Source organism: Candoia aspera, chromosome 1 (assembly GCF_035149785.1).
Source record: "Candoia aspera isolate rCanAsp1 chromosome 1, rCanAsp1.hap2, whole genome shotgun sequence".
Classification (NCBI taxonomy): Eukaryota; Metazoa; Chordata; class Lepidosauria; order Squamata; family Boidae; genus Candoia; species Candoia aspera.
The window spans coordinates 55,865,473-55,882,490 of NC_086153.1; positions in this window are offsets into that span (position 1 = coordinate 55,865,473).

Below are 17,018 nucleotides of genomic sequence, written 5' to 3' on the forward strand. Positions count from 1 at the left end.
GCTTCGGAGCATTCCTATTGGACGCGCACTCTGGCATCATCTTCGGCACGAGCCCGGCTTGCCGCTGGTGTGTGTTGTTACCTAACCCAGACCTCAGTCGATCCAAGTTTGGCCATAACCGTCCTTCGATTTCTCCCTCCCCCATTCTTTTTTCAATGCGTGGCTATGGGCTTAAAGGAAAAGCATTTAAAGCATCCCTCTCCTGGGAGAAATAATTCGTTTGGGAAGGGCTGAGAGGAGCCTTTGCCAACGCGAGTTCTGCAGAAGCAAATACGGTCGCTGAGAAAATCGCTGTAAGATCCGTTCAGGGACGGCGTTTCATTCATAACAATGGATTTTACAAGCACTTGCCGTAGCTTGCTTTCTACACTCGGAAAGGCGGGCCTTTCGCCTCCGTCAGAAAAACCAACTTACGCTTCCCACCAGCTACGTTTAGCTTCCATTAAAATAAATGCGCAGACACATGCGCGGGCGCGCACAGACTACTTAAGCAAGGATTCGAGCAGTCATTAATGCGCTGCCTTGAGGAAGTGGATGCTTCTCTCCTCGTTTTTGTCCGGATGTGGGTCAGGCTGCTTCCCATTTTTGGTTTCCTAAACCGGGATAGGAGAACGTCTAAATAATCCCTGGGAAAGTGGGCGGAGTTTGCAGCGTTGCAGGGCCATCAATTGCTAGGCTGGGTGACTTTGTTTTTGGCTTCCGTCTCTCCAAAACAGGGATTATTTTTAGCGTTTTGGTGTCTGTGGGAGAAAGGAACAGGGTGTGCTTTGAATGTGTGCTTTGGTGCTGCCGAATTGCTTTCCCACAAGAGTTTCATCTCAGGAAAAAAAGAGTTGCTTTATATCTCCCAGAGGCGATGTGGGCAGCTCGGCACTGATGCCGCCAAGAGGCAGCCACTCTCAGAGTTTGGGGAGGTCTTTCGCAGCCCTCCAGAAATTGAATTTGCAGGACCTTCTGCATATAAATCTGCTGGTCCCATTGGCTTTTCTTAGCAATTCATTTATGCTTTGGGATCATATTCTCCATTTCACCGGTTGAGGAAGTTCACAGATCGTGAGGGTGCTCTTCCACTTCAACTCCTTGATTCTCAGCAGTGGCTATACTGGTGGGGAATTTGGGGAGCTGAAGTACATACATCTGGAAAGGGCACCTATGTTGAGGGAGGCTTAGCTAAGCCACAGATCATAGTTTTAAAAACCACATTGGCTGTTTTTTAAACAATAATGTTAAGCATAATGTGTGATTGAGGTGTAATCTTGGCATTGCCCCAAATCTAGCTTGCAAGTCTTAACAACAGTTCAGATTCTGAAGAAGCTTTTGTCTCATTAATGAACTTAAATGACTAAAGCCAAAGTGCCCAAGAGATAGCAACTTCTCGCCAACCTGGTTCAGTTCTTTTTTTTTTTTTATCCTGCCTTTATTATTTTTTGTAAATAACTAAAGGCAGTGGACATACCTAATACTCCTTCCTCCTCCTGTTTTCCCCACAACCACCACCCTGTGAGGTGAGTTGGGCTGAGAGGGTGTGACTGGCCCCAGGTCACCCAGCCGGCTTTCATGCCTAGGGCGGGACTAGAACTCTCGGTCTCCTGGTTTCTAGCCCGGCGCCTTAACCGCTTGACCAAGCTGGCTCTAGAAACATTCATAAGATCTTGCTACATCCTGGATGGGGACCATCCCAATGCTGTGCAATAGAATTGGCAGTGAAATGTCCTGGAAGTCGCAAACCACTTCTATACTGCTGCCAGGAATATCTCCACGAAGACATTAGGAGTCAGACTTGAGCCAAAATGCCCATGGTTTGTAAAATGAAGAAATGCTGCTATGTATAGTGCTTTATTGTAGTGCCACCAGACATGGAACAACTGGATAGCATTTTCTATGGGTCTCTTATGTTAATATCAACATCAGCCTTCCCTCAGCAAGAATGATCTCCAGAACCATTTAGTTTCTAGAATTTGAAACCAGCATAGCTATTACAGGAGAAGTACACAATTCCTTCCATGCTAAGGGACACATTTGGCCTTTGAGTGGCATGTCAGAACTGCCTTGCAAAAAATTATGGGGGTGGACAAGGACAGAGAATAAGCTTGTGTCAATGAAGCTGATACTAAATTAACATTAAATATAATTCTCTCTACTCATGCATTTAATTAAATTGAAATTTCAAATGTATTTTTTTTTAGAAATCCTTGCTGCCACATGTCTAGGTTGTGCATCTCTGACAGTATATAAATATTACAAATACATACAGTATGCAGTATATTGATACTGAGAAATTCTTCAAGTGACTTACAAAACAATCCCTTCAAAAGTTGCCCTTTCATCTTTTCCAACATTCAAATTCAACTGCAGACTCTTCTTAACTTGAATATATTCAACAAGAAAGCTTTACCTGTTGAATTTCATGTTTCTTATGCAAAAAAGGCTAAGATATCCCATCTCAGCAAGTCTTGCTCCACTGTAGCGTCTTTCCTCTGAATCTAATTGTCCTAAAAGATTGGTGAGCAGACTGGTTCCTTGGAATCCCTCCAGATAAGGAGAGGACAGGAGATTGCCCACATCTGCTCTGGACAGTTGGTCCTCATGAGGAGACCACAGGACAGTGGTTTTGGACAGGTTTGAGCACCGAAAGATGAAGGGACCATACAAATCTTAAATAAGCCACTTTTTCTGTCTGTGCCTAATGAGAAGGTAAATTCAGAATTAAATAGGATGTTGGGACAGTCAATTTGGTAACATAGAGCTATATGTCAATCTGAATTATCAGACTGCCAAAGAACAGACTACCTGTAGATTTTCACATGCACTTTATAGAAAGGTGCTTTTCATTCAGCTGCAGCTATGTACGAAAAGGTGCCTTTGCATCCCAAGAGTTCATAAAACAGCAATGATAGAGCCGAAGAAAATACTGATTGCCAGCATTTATGACTTTGTCATAGAATTTCTGTAACACAGTTTGTACTTCTATCTGGTACAGTTCTGACACTTTTGTTTACAATTGCATTTCTATATTTGCTCACCTGCTCCTTCCAGTGTTCCTAGGTTAGAAGTGCAACCATAAACATTTAGCCTCTTTCCTCATGCCCTGAACAGTTTGCTATCAATCATCCAACTATGTTCTTTCCACATTTTAAAAATATATCTAAGAGAATCAGGCAGTTATTCCCCCTATCTGCTTTGAAACAAAATAAGCAAGCAAATGTTGATTGGCTATCATTTCAGAGTTCTTTTTGAAGACCTATTGGGTTCACTCAATCATGCAGATCATGAATGTAAAAATATACCTGAAAATCACAAACCTTACCTTTTGTAATGAATGCCTATTCTAAAACACTCAGACTCATGAGCAGGAATGCAAAGATATCTGATTTATTAAAGAATAGTATACAGGATCACAAAGAAAGCTGAGAATGATAAAAGCACGCCAAATGCAAACTAAAAACCCTCGGTGCAAATGATACCCCTCCCCCCGTAGAATCTTCTCAAGCTTACAATCCCAGGTGCTCCTAATGGCTTCTGATGGTCCACGGGAAAAGTCCTTGAACAGAGCACATAACCCAAACACATTCCATTGAAATGAACATAGATACAGAGCTTGGCACAAGGTTTCACAGCAGCTCCCTCCCAAACAGAAACATGCATCAGCGCCATGGCATGTGAAACGTTATGATGTATAAACTACATTGAAACAGTGAACATGACATACTGCCCCCGAAAAGAAAGAAAACACTAAGCAGCAGGCTTTAAAGGGTACGCCAAGTGGAAACAGCGAATTAAATCAGGAGCATTAACATGGTGAGCAGACACCCATTCAGGATGAGGAAAGTGTTTTCATCGGACCAGATACTGGAGGGTGCCTCGAAGCTTGCGAGAATCAACGACCTCCTTGACCTCAAAGTGCTGTTGGCCGTCAATCATGATCGGAGCAGGAGGAGGAGGTTGGGGATGCCAGCGGGAAGAGTGGTGGACAGGCTTGAGCAAGCTGCAATGGAAAACAGGGTGCAAGCGTTTCAAATTGTGAGGCAGATCCAACTTAACAGTAACTGGATTGATAAGACCAACAATAGGGAAAGGACCAATGAACTTGGGAGCAAGTTTTTTAGAGGGTTGTGGGGACTTGATGAATTTGGTAGATAGATACACTTGATCCCCAATCTTGAAATCGTGTTGCAAAGAATGATGCTTATCGGCTTGAAACTTGTAAGCAGCCTGGGCATCAGCCAAAGCCTGTTGAATCACCGGCCAGGAATCAGCCAGCTTAACAGCCCAGTCAGAGGCAGAACATGTTTGGGGAGGGGGTTGTGGCAGTTCAGGGATGGGAACAAAGTCGTGACCAGAAACCACACGAAAAGGGGTTTGCTGGGTACTCTGATGGACAGCATTGTTGTAAGCCACTTCAGCAAAAGGCAGCAACTCCACCCAATTGTCCTGATGGTAGTTAATGTATGCTCTAAGAAATTGTTCAAGGGCGGAGTTCAAAATCTCAGTAGATCCGTCAGTCTCAGGATGGGACGAGGTGGACAGTGCCTGTTTGGTGCCAATCAATTTTAAAAATGATTTCCAAAACTGGGAAGTAAACTGTGTCCCTCGGTCGCTGACCAAACGGGAGGGGCTACAGTGGAGATGGTAGATGTGGATGAGAAATAGGCACAACAGTTGCAGGGCCAATGGGATGGACACACATGGAATGAAATGGGCTTGTTTGGAAAAAATATATTTTACAACCCAAATGAGTTTTCTTCTGACTGGGAGGAAGTTCCACAATAAAATACATAGAAATCTCATCCCAGGGACGGGATGGGCTGGCCACAGGCTGCAGAAGCCCCTGCAGTTTCCCCCCTTTTCGCTTTGACATTGCACAAACAGGACAGGAAGCCACATAGTCTTTTACATTGCGTCTCAAGGTGGGCCACCAGAATTGACGACGAACCAAATGCAATGTTTTAACAAAACCAAAATGCCCAGCAAGTTTATCATCATGGGAACACTGTAAAATGTCAGGTCGTAACGTTTCGGGTACATAAAGGCGGTGTTGCACCCATGCCAGACCGTTTTCAAAAGAAACAGTGTCTTTATTAGCTAGCAACCAAGTGTCAGATTTCAGCGCCTGGAGAAAGCCTTTCTGTAATTGGCAAGGAACTTGCACTTTCTGCTTCCCAGACTGGGTTGGGGGTGGGGATGCCTGCGCATGGGTCTGGCTCCAGGTGACAGCAACTAAGCCCAGTTGTGGTTCAGTGAGAACAGTCCCAACCACATCTGCCATGTGGTCAAGGTCCTGAGGTAAACGTGACAAAGCATCGGCCAGAAAGTTTTTCTTTCCCGGAATAAATTTTAACTGGAAGTTAAAGCGACTGAAAAATTGAGCCCAGCAAATTTGTTTAGGACTGAGATGCCAGGGGGTGCGGAGGGCTTCCAAATTCCTGTGATCAGTCCAAACTTCGAAAGGGCATTTAGCGTCTTTCAGGAGGTGACGCCAGGCTTCCAAAGCGGCTTTTACAGCAAAAGCCTCCTTCTCCCAAACATGCCACTGGCGTTCGGTTTCAGAAAATTTTCTGGAGAGATAAGCGCAGGGTTTTAAGTGATTTTCAGAATCTCTCTGTAACAATATAGCCCCAACTGAGGAGTCAGAAGCATCAACTTGGACCACAAAGGGGCATTCAGGATCGGGGTGCTGTAGAATAGGCTCAGCAGTGAAGAGGGTTTTTAACTTCTCAAATGCTGCCTGGCATTCAGGTGTCCAATTCAGCACTGCCCCAGGGTTTTTTACTTTGCATGTCTCCCCCAAGACCTTGGTATGGAGTAAATCAGTGAGGGGCAAAGTAATCTCAGAGAACTCCTGGATAAATTGGCGATAGTAATTACTGAACCCGAGGAAACTTTGCAATTGCCTCCGGGTGCGGGGACGTTCCCAACTTAAAATCACCTGAATTTTTGCAGGGTCCATTTCAATGCCCTTGTCAGACACCCTATAGCCCAGATAGTCAAGTTGGGTCTTGTGAAACTCACATTTGGAAAGCTTGGCATAAAGTTTGGCATCTCTAAGCTTGCTTAACACCTGTTTGAGGAGGCGTTCGTGTTCCTCCTCAGTTTCAGTGTAAATGAGAACATAGTCTAAATAAACCAGGACCCATTTAAACAAATGATCATGTAATACTTCATGAATCAATTGCATGAAGACTCCGGGCACCCCTGCCAACCCAAAAGGGAGGACTTTGTACTGAAAAGAATCCAGTGGACAATTAAAAGCGGTTTTCCACTCATCTCCAGCTCATATGCGGATGCGGAAATAGGCTTCACGAAGATCGAGCTTGGAGAAAATCTTGCCCTTAGACAAGTGAGCTAACATGTCCTTCGTGAGCGGAAGAGGGTACTTGTTGCAAATTGAGATGGAATTTAACCCCCGATAGTCCATACAGAGTTGAAGTGTGCCATCTTTCTTTTCCCGGAATAGCACAGGGGCCACAACTGGGGAATGTGCAGGTTCAATAAACCCCCTTGACAGATTTTTGTCAATAAAGTCCCATAATGCCCCAAGCTCCTTCTGAGTCATTGGATAAATTTTTGGCTTGGGCAATTGAGCATTGGGAACCAACTCTATTGCACAGTCAGTTTTCTGATGGGGGGGTAGCTGACCTGCTTCCATTTCCCCAAAGATGTCTGCAAAGTCTTGGTATCGATCGGGCAAGCCTTCTAAATGTGCCAAACTAGGGCGCGGCGTGGCAATTGCAGCCCTTCCAACCCACGCACGTGAAGCTCTCTCTGCTGTAGGAGCTTGGTAAAACCCATCCTTAAATGTCACAGTTCTGTGTTCCCAGTTTATATATGGGCTTCGATAGGTCATCCAGGGGATCCCCAGAATTACCAAGGGATTGCCAACAGGTTCCACTACAAATTTTAAAGTCTCACGGTGGGTGCCCATTTGCATTGCAACAGTTCCAGTGAAATGGGTTGCCGCCCCCCCCCCCGCCATTGACCCATCCAACTGTGTGAAGATCAAAGGCTGCTGGAGGGGGAAGCTAGGCAGGTCCAAAGCAGCAACCAGATCAGGGTGAATTAGACACCTGGAGCACCCAGAGTCAACTAAAGCCCAGACCTCTGTAGTCTTTGTGCGGGAGCCCAATTTCACTTTTACTGCTAAAGTGGGACAGTCAGCACTCACCATAGCATCCTTGCGCCCATCCTCCTCCACCTGCCCGCAGGCGCTCTTTATGGCAGGTGGCTGGCATTTCCCGCCGGCTCCTTAGAGTCATCTTCAGCCTCTCCGAAGTAGAATACTTCCTCAGCATCGGCTGCCCCCTTGGCTGCTGTCATCCGCCGCGAGGGGGGGGGGCGATTTGGCCGGCAGCTTGCCCGCTCAATCTCCAGCCTTGGCTTTTGGGCAATCAGCTGCTCGATGCCCTTCCTTTCCGCATCGGAGACACTGACCCCTCGCACAGCGCCAATCTCTCTCCTCTTCCCAGGCTCTATAGCCTGGCTGGGCAGCAGTTGCGGCACTTTGGGGTCCATAAACCATAAAACGGTGAGGAATTGCAGCAGACTTCTTTCCAGATGTATAATCTATACCATATTTCTCCATTTTATTAAAAAGGGTATCATGAGAAACTTAACTGAATGCTTTCCTTTGTATCTTCTTTTTGCGTGGAGGTCCCATTTCTGGCTTGAGCATTCTGTGTGCAGATTGTTTGTTAGGAAGGACTGTGTGTAGGAAAGGAGGCAGATGGTCCAATAAATCTTCGCATACCTGGTTTTCTCTATGTACTCTATGTATTCAGTTAAACTAATGAAAAATCCTGGTTCACACATATCACTAAGCTGGAATATGGTTTAACATTATGGCTTCTTTATTGTGATTGATCCCTACATCACACTAGATCAAATCTTTGCAAGCAGTAAAGGAATGGCTAGAGTCTACTTCTCAGATGCTTTTTTTTCCCCAACTGAATAACTGAAACTTTCTTCTGTGTGGACTGGAAAAAATTCCACTAGGATTTTTCTTTAATTAAAAGTCATGAGTTATAATTTTTGGCATGTAAGTATCTTCACAGAGGGTCTCCAGAATGGTGATTTATATCCTCCTTCAACGGTCTGTGTGACAAATAGATGTAATCCAATCTATCATGAGCAGAGATCACTTTGTACTTAATGAATAATGAGATATGGGGAGATTGGCAAGATACCACATTTACTTACATTTATTCTCAGAATTTGCTAACACTTCCCTAAATCCAAATAATTTTATTTCAGTGAGAGGGAGAATATGTGTGCTGGGTTCAAAAGGGTTAAATAGGAGATGTGGACTATATTTCCATTATAAAAGACACTGAACTCTTCCCACCTACATATTTTGATTCTAACATTACCTGAGCAGAATTTCACATGCATAACTCTTCTCTCTCACTTCCTGTTTGTGTTTTGAAGGGAGGTGAATGTTTAGGTTTAATTAGGCATGAAAGAACTAAAATATATGTCAGTAAGTATAAATTGGTGTCATTTAGGTTTTGTGAGTGCATATGAAAGTAGAAATCCATTTGTTGTTGACAGCTGCATGTTATGCTCCAGTGAATGGTGATAATGGAAAAAACAGAGATGGGTTTTGCAATTGTGCAACATTATGAACAAATGCAATCCGGAGGAAAAATTATTCTGTTAGATGACATGAATGGATGGGTGGGGAAAAGATGAGAGTACAGAAAAAGTGATTAGGCCATTTGGAAACCCCTGAGTGAACAAAAATAGTGCTCTTTGGTATCTGAGATAGAATACAGTTTGTTTCAAATACATGGTTTAAGCAAAGAAATTAATATAAATCTAAAAATATGATTAATGTAATTGTTCATAATGAAAAATTGAGAGAATTAGTGAAGGATACAAGGGTGATGAGACATTCTGAGACCATTGTTGCTAGCATCATACAATAGATCTTGGGGAAAAGTGGATTTGAAAGAAAAGGAAAGAACTGAAAGAGTCACCACAGAAAGAGACAATATAAGACCTCAATGAAAAGGTTCTAGAAGACAGATAATGTAAGAGGAGAGCAATGTTTGGTAGGAAAAATTCACAAGGAGTCTGTTAGCACCTTTTCTAACTAACTAATAAATAATAAAATGTGTTACTTGAAAAAGGTGCTAGCAGACTCCTGCTGAAGACAGATAAATATCTCAACAGAATGAATAGAAAGAGGATATAAGGAAAGAGGAGGTGGAAGCTGCTTATACCAGAATAAAAAGAATTACTGTACTGTATATTATAGAGTGTCACAGAAATGTGTGGAATTATGCTAAGGAGATACATGAAAAAGTATGATTCGTAGAATGATGGAGAAAAGAGAAAGAAAGAAAAATGTGTATAAGTGATTGCTGAAAAAAAAGATGAGGAAAATATTTTGTATAATATGTACACAGAAAAAATAGATAATTGGAAAGAGTGTAATCAAAGACAGCAAGGCACAATTTAGATTAAAAGATGCAGAGAAAATGCAGATACATTTTGATAGAAGATTTGTTTTGGAAGTGGGCAAAGAGAGCTGAGCAAGGAATCTCCACCAGCATGAACTGAATTAAAAATAAAACAGGAAATTATTTGAGATGAAATCGAAAGGAGGGAATGCTTGAAGGACTATTTCAGAGATTTGTCTGGGAATACAATACAATTTGTATGAGAATATAGAACCAAAATGAATGCTATGAAAGTATGCAATAACAATTTAATGATAAGTCTCAAATAATATGGGAATGTTGAAAAATGGTAAGGTTACAGATGTGACTGGAGACATATTAAAATACTGCTATGAATTGTTTATGAAGTGGCCATGCAACTTGATTATCTATTGTGGGTGCCCTTTTAAAAAAAATCCTACAGAACTGAAGCATATTCCCAATAATCTAGGAAGATCTCTAAAGTTTCTGTAGGTTTTGTTGCTACCATGAAATCCTTTCCTAATTTGGAAACTCTTTCATTTTTTCTCATATTTGTATTCACATATGTGTGTACACCCACACACACACATAAAGTAACATGACTTGGTGGAGCATGGGGAAGATACAGACAAGCACAGTGATGTTATACATCTATGTATAATTTAAACAAAACTCACATTAAGTTTTATAATATAACTTAGAAGAGTTGTCAACATATCACTTTAAAGTTACAGTTTAGGTTTTTTAGAGCAGTGTTTTCCAAACTTGGCAACTTTAAGAGCATGCTGGCTGGGGAACTCTGGGAATTGAAGTCCACACATCTTAAAGTTGCCAAGTTTGAAAAACTCTGCTTTAGAGTGTCCTTTAGCTTTCATAGCAAGTTGACGTCATACAACTGATATTGTACAAAGTATCTATAGGCCAATAATCTTTGCCTTCCCAGGCAATAAATTTCTATTCCCAAACGTATCATACTAACAGTAGGAAGATTGCTCATTCTGAACTTGCCTCAGACCCACCCTACTACCTACACTTTCCTAAATCTCTAGTTATCTCCCTGCCCTCTGGAATTTAAACTAGGAGGTATTGCCTTATGTTAGCATTCCTTGAGTGACAGTTCTAATACCCAGTTATCACCCCTTGGTAGAATGCTTACTAAAGATGGAAAAATGAATGAAAAATTTTATGACTGATATAAAGGTAGTGAGTAGCATGTGATCTGTTGCAAGGACTGAGTGTTTGTCAAAAGAAGCAAACGTGGCTGTGTATAAGAACGTGTTCTGCCCTCTTTGTAATATGGAAGTGAGGCTTGGGTGTTTCAGGAGAAATATTAAAGTAAGTTGGATGCAGTGAGAAAGGGAAGTACATGTGTGGTTAAAAATAGAAAAGATTGGGCCAAGAATAAATAGATACTGGATGCGGGTGGGTTGAATACTGTGGAAGGAGTAGGTTGGATATATTTGGTCATATAGAATGAATGAGGATTGAATCACAAAATAAATACATGGAGAAAGAGTGAATGGGTTGAGGGGAAAGGGAAAACTGAAAAAGTTATGGTTGGATAGAATTGATGACAACCTCAAAGAGAGAGAGAGAGTGAATAAAAGTTAAAGAACAAAAGGCCATGTATGAAGAGGTATATGGAATATGGTTGAAGCAAGGATCGTTTGCAAGGTTAGAAAGTATGAAAGAGGACGGATGAATGGTATTGATTTAAGCTAGATGTACTTCTATTTCCTTCCTCATGCTTTCAATTCCTTTGGCTTACTATTTCATACTCCCTTTTTACACCTGACATGACACTGCCTAGCCTGAAACGGAAGAGGATGGTGGGTGTGTAGGTATGGAGGGATGTAAACACTAGTAGCAAACAATGTTTAGAACAAAATAATAACAAAGGGGCAGATGAAAAGAGAAGATTCAGCTCCACTTTACATTTCTCTTACTTTTAAGCTCATCTAGGCTTGTTCCAATAAATTAGCATAGCTATTTGAATGGTTTCATTTCTGGGGTGTACATTAGCTCCCTCTCTGGGTTTTTTGTTAAAACTATTTCTTTTGTTTTCTCTTCCTTTGTAGCCAATGTTGTTTTAAATCTTTTAGACTGTAAAGATTTTTGCGTAATGTTTGTTTAAATACCCTATTCATATTTTAAAGATTTAAACAGGAAAGAGGAACAGGTCAAGAGCAGAAACATGTGCTGGCAAGATCAGATACAGTCAATTCACAAAAATGTCCTTCGCGCAATCACTGTTTAGGATTGCAAGATGTTGTAACCCAACTGGGCACTTCTTCAGAGAAAACAAGTGACTAGTGATTAAGAATTATTATTTAATACAAGGCTTTTATGAGCTTCATGCTGTACCACAACTTTTGTCACGCACAGAACTGATACTATCATGATTTATAATTTAGGTATGTTTTATAACATGTAATGAAACTTAATGGGATTTAGAAAATGATTTCAATTTTTCTTGAAGACTATCATAGTTAGGGGCTACTAAATTTCATAACGTTCCATTGTAGCTGTTCATTTTAGCTTTTTATTATTTCCCACCAGTGGAATGTTGTAAAGAAATAATGTAGAGGGTCTCAGGAGGACTCTGTCAGCCAGCAGAATAAATCCCTGAAAATTGAACAGGGGTGGAGGTGGAGAGGCCAGCGAAAGAAAGATGGGGGTTGACAATGGGCTGGATCTGACTGAAGGCTACAGAGAAATGTGTCTCCTCCAATACACACTTACGATAAATCATTTGGGCAGCAGTTTGGAATAATGCAGGCTGTTCTAAGACACCGCCCTTCAGAACACAGTGGGGAGGAGAAACATACACAGAGATTCAACATATTACCTTGTATCGCAGAAGAAAAAAAATCCTATGGCCACTGCTGGTCAAGGGGTTAGAAAGAATTCCAGAAGTCATGCTCTGCATTGTTCCCCTGCCTAGTTATTCTTTCCAACACAACAAAATGTTGGAAATAGATCATATAAAGGTAGTCAGGATTCCCTCTGTTTGCCAGTCATCAGTACAGCTCTCTGAAAACTGAAAGAATAGGATCAAATGTGGATTAAAGGAAGACGCCAGCAAAAGAATTTTGAAAATGGTCTGGATGATAAATAGTACGGTATCATGTGCATGCAATTTTAATACATGTACATTTTCATAAGATTAAGTTAAGCAGAAATATAACTTCTGAATCTAACAGCCTGTTTTCTGTGATCCTCAAGAACTAATCATAGTCTTCAATACATCTGACTTGATGGTTAACATCCAAACCTTTGGAGAGCAGGCAGGCTTTTTAAGAAATTAAAGAATGAATAGATACGTTTGCTGCATCCTTTTCTTTTCCCAACAAAGGAGAATTTCATCCATGCAATGTCTTGAAGGACATCAGTGAAGTTTATAGCAACAGAGATTAAAAAAGATTTCTTGAATAAACATTAAGAGCTTGAACTTGTTTACTTTAAAGAGTGAGAAGCTGGAACCATTAGATTGATCAAATACAAAACAATCTGGGTCTCCTTGGAAGAAAAAAAAATCAAACAAAAAATAAAGTTCAGTTTTGCAAGGGCAAATGACAGTGAAGATTAGGTACTTCAGCTAATCAAGGTTAGTTAAAAGTTCATATCCATGGAAATTGCTCAGCTGCTCAAAGAGTGCCTAATCCTGTAAGATAAAAAGTGATTCAAGGAGGACCTGTAACAAAATGCTACTACATGGAAAGCTTCTTAGATAGGACACAAGACACTCCATTTTACTTCTCTTCTCCCCATTTTCCAAAAGGGTCAGCACCAGGCTTTTTTCTGAAGTTTGCATTTTTCCTTTAAAGGTTTTATACTTATTCAGCCTTTGTGGTTCTTCTACTTCCCTTCCCTGTAAACGTGCGTGTTGGGATCATGTGTGCAATTCTGGCAAAATAGCCTGAACATTGGAAATAAAGGAAACAATGGACTCTCGGGGAAAGCTGGGAATGTAAACCAGAATGATGCATAGAATCCTAATATTTCAATAAAATAGTGTTTCCCACTGAGCAGATTATTTGTTCTTGTCATGTTCAATTTTTCCTAAAGTTGGAAAAACTTCTCAGTGCAGGCAACATAAAGATTTTTGTGTTTTAAAAAAATCTCAACTGAATTCAGACATAGACTTTCTTAAAATAGATGCAAATAAATAAGTAGACCTAAGTTAGTGACTGAGTTCATACATTGGGCTAAGCCGTAGGTTGGTTAAACTATTTGTTTGTTTTTTTAAATACAGTGCAATTGACAGGTAGAAATCAAAGAGTATTAATCACACAGAAAAATGGGGGACACAATGAATTAACAACAATGAAACAAATTATGCTTCCAGCTCATTTTTTAAATATAGTGGATTGATGTAATGGGCAGAAGGAATAAGCTTGAGGAACACGAGGAAGACCCACAACCAAGACAATGGTCTGATAAAAGAAAGCTGAGTCCAAGCCAGAATTGTAACCTCAGAAAGCTGCTTAGGCAAGACCCTCCCTAGTCCTCATAAATATAAAGGGATGGAGGGGAAAACACATTCAGACTCACAAGATCAAGTTACTATAACTTTATAATAAAAGTAGTATTAGCATGCATGACTTTGGTTTTCTTGTCTGGTCTACCTTGAAGGGCTGACAATTATGTCTTGGTATTTGCTGCCTAAGCTAAGTTTGGACTTCCACAGACATGTTCTTCTTTATTTCCAGTTGTGCTCCCTCCACCTGGGAAGAAAAAGTATCCCCCAGTGTCAGACATGGGAGCAGCAAGTTGTAGCCACAAGCCACAACAAGTAGAGCAGTACTGCAGAACAGGCAGGAGGATGGGGACAGACATCTTTCCTCGGCTGCCTCCTGACTGGCTTTTAAAATGAAGAGAGAAAAGAAAAATTACAGACATGGTGTTAGCCATATGACAATATTGAATTTACACAACAGAGAAGAGGAGAAGAGATTTATCTCATGTACAAGACTGACCATATTGCACAAAAGTCCTCCTCTTTGTCTTGAGAAAAGAAAGAAAGAAAGAAAGAAAGAAAGAAAGAAAGAAAGAAAGAAAGAAAGAAAGAAAGAAAGAAAGGATGCAGGGGAAATATCAGGCTATGAATGTTAATCAGATCTCCATTTGAAAAAAGGATATAATAGAGCTGAAAAAGGTGCTGAGGAGGGCAGCCAAGATTATTAGGAGGATTGAACACTTTCCAGATAAGAAAAGGCTAGAACATTTTCAATTCTTTTGCTTAGAAAAAAAGGTGACAAGAAGGCATGATCAAGGTGTATGAAAGCACGCATGGCATGGAGAAAGTTGCTGGGATGAAGTTTTTCTTCCTATCTCTAATCACTAGGACCAGGGGTCCTCCAATCACACTGACTGGAAGGAGCCTTAAAATAGACAAAAGGAAGTATTCATGCAGCACATGTGAAATTCATTAGCACAAGACATGGTGATGGCCACTAATGGATGCCTTTAGAAGGGGAATGAACATCATGTTACCTAGTTGGGTAATGAAACATCTGCAAGCAAACAACCAAGCTCAGAGAGCACCAAGGACTCCACAGGGGATTGAATACATTCATGGAGAACAAATTAATCAGGGGCCATTAGTCTTGAAAACTCAGTGTTTCCACTGGGTTGGGCAGGAGGCCTCCAAATAATAGTGGCATGTCAGCAATGGTGAGGGAGGGGTATATTTCCATTTCCTGCCTAAAAGCATCCCAGAGGCATCCACTTGGCTACTGTGTGTGAGAAACCAAAGCTGAACTAGGATGGGCCTTGAGCTAATTCAGCGAAGGGTTCTTCTTATATTCTTAAGAAGGGCAGAAAAAAGTGTGTGCCTGTCCCATGGTAAGATCAATGTAAGGAAGAACACACATTCCCTAAATCAAGTCTCTGTGATCACAGTAGTACTGGTTACCAGGTGATGTTTTCCACTTCCCTCTCTACAGGTAGGGCATATCAAGCCTTGTTTTCACAACTTCCTATCACCTTCAGACATTAATTAACATAACGTTACCCACTAGTCAAGTACAGGGTACTATTTATAGGCAATGAACAGCTTTGTATGTTTTTCTTTTTATCATATAATTCAACCTTCTTTCATATAAGTAGATCTAAACACGTACATATATTCTGTAATCTATTAACCATACAAAGTTAAGGTGCTGGGCTAGAAACCAGGAGGCTGTGAGTTCTAGTCCTGCCTTAGGCATGAAAGCCGACTGGGTGACCTTGGGCCAGCCACTCTCTCTCAGCCCAACTCACCTCACAGGGTTGCTGTTGTGGGGAAAATATGTTCGCCGCCTTGAGTTATTTATAAAAATAATAAAGGTGGGATAAAAAAAATAAAAAAAAATAGTTTTAAATGCTCCTTTGCTAAGCACATATACAAAGAAATAAAATCAACATCAAATATCCTATTTAAACCTGATACAGTACTTTGTGCGCAAAAATGCTTCTTTATTTAGAAGCACTTGTATTCAGTGACTTTCTTTTGATCAGTCTGAGCCTTTCTTCTGAGACGGTATCTGATTGGGATCCTTTCTTCTTGATTTTCAAGTACTGCACTGAATGAAGGCTGCTGAGAGATTAATCTGACTGACTAGGTCCAGACTGAGTACAGGGGATGGAACAGACATTTCAAGTCAAGGCCTGTTTTAAAAGTTGAAGTCTGCAGGACAGGAAACACGTTCACTTCTTAGACTAGAGTTTTAGGTATTTTATCCCAAAGTCAGGAAGTGTGGGTGTGTATGGATTTGCTTACTGGGAAAAAAAGTTGAAAATCACTCGGATTCAAGGCAGATAATCTGTTTTTGATTAAGTGTCACGAAGGATCCAGTGAATGTTGGGTTGCAAAAGGTGATTCAGCGTTGAATCGTATAAAATTGTACACTGTTTTGCAATTCAGTGTGCACTGGGTATTTGGAAAACTGATAATCTGCTGCCACAGCTATGTGCTCCATTTGGCATTTGCTGAGGTTCAGTAATGTTAGGAAGGTTTTCAGAAGATGCCACATTATTTGTGATTATTCTGAACTATACAGATAAGCTATTTATATGAATGAGAAAATCCAAGCTGATCAGCCATGTATAAAAAGACAGTGGTAAAATGCAGTATTGTCAAATAAATCTGTCACCAAATAAAATCAAATTACTTTTTCTCCCCCAGTAAACTGGGCAGCTTTTTGACCCATTCAAAAGACATGACAAACTGAAGAAACTTTGTGTACTGATGCCAAACGCATGTTCAGTTTGGTTACAAAGCCACAAAGAAGTACCCTCTTTTTTTAATGATAGTAGCACACTTGGCATTACTGTATATGTGATATTTGAAAGGCTGTAGATTATAGAGATTCTGGGCTCTGGGGAATATCTGCTCACAATGCCCTCTGAGATATCTCTCAAGGTTGCAACATAGAAATCGGGCAGCCCACAAGCCCAGTAATTTCTCTCATGTAAAATGTAGCTTTGGCCCACATTTGTGCCCAGGCAAACTCAGGCCATATATCTTATGCATGTATTTTTCTAGCTGCTACTTAGGTTATGTCACTCTCTCATCTTTTATACATATACCTGTATACCCGCCAGCCTCCTTCCTTA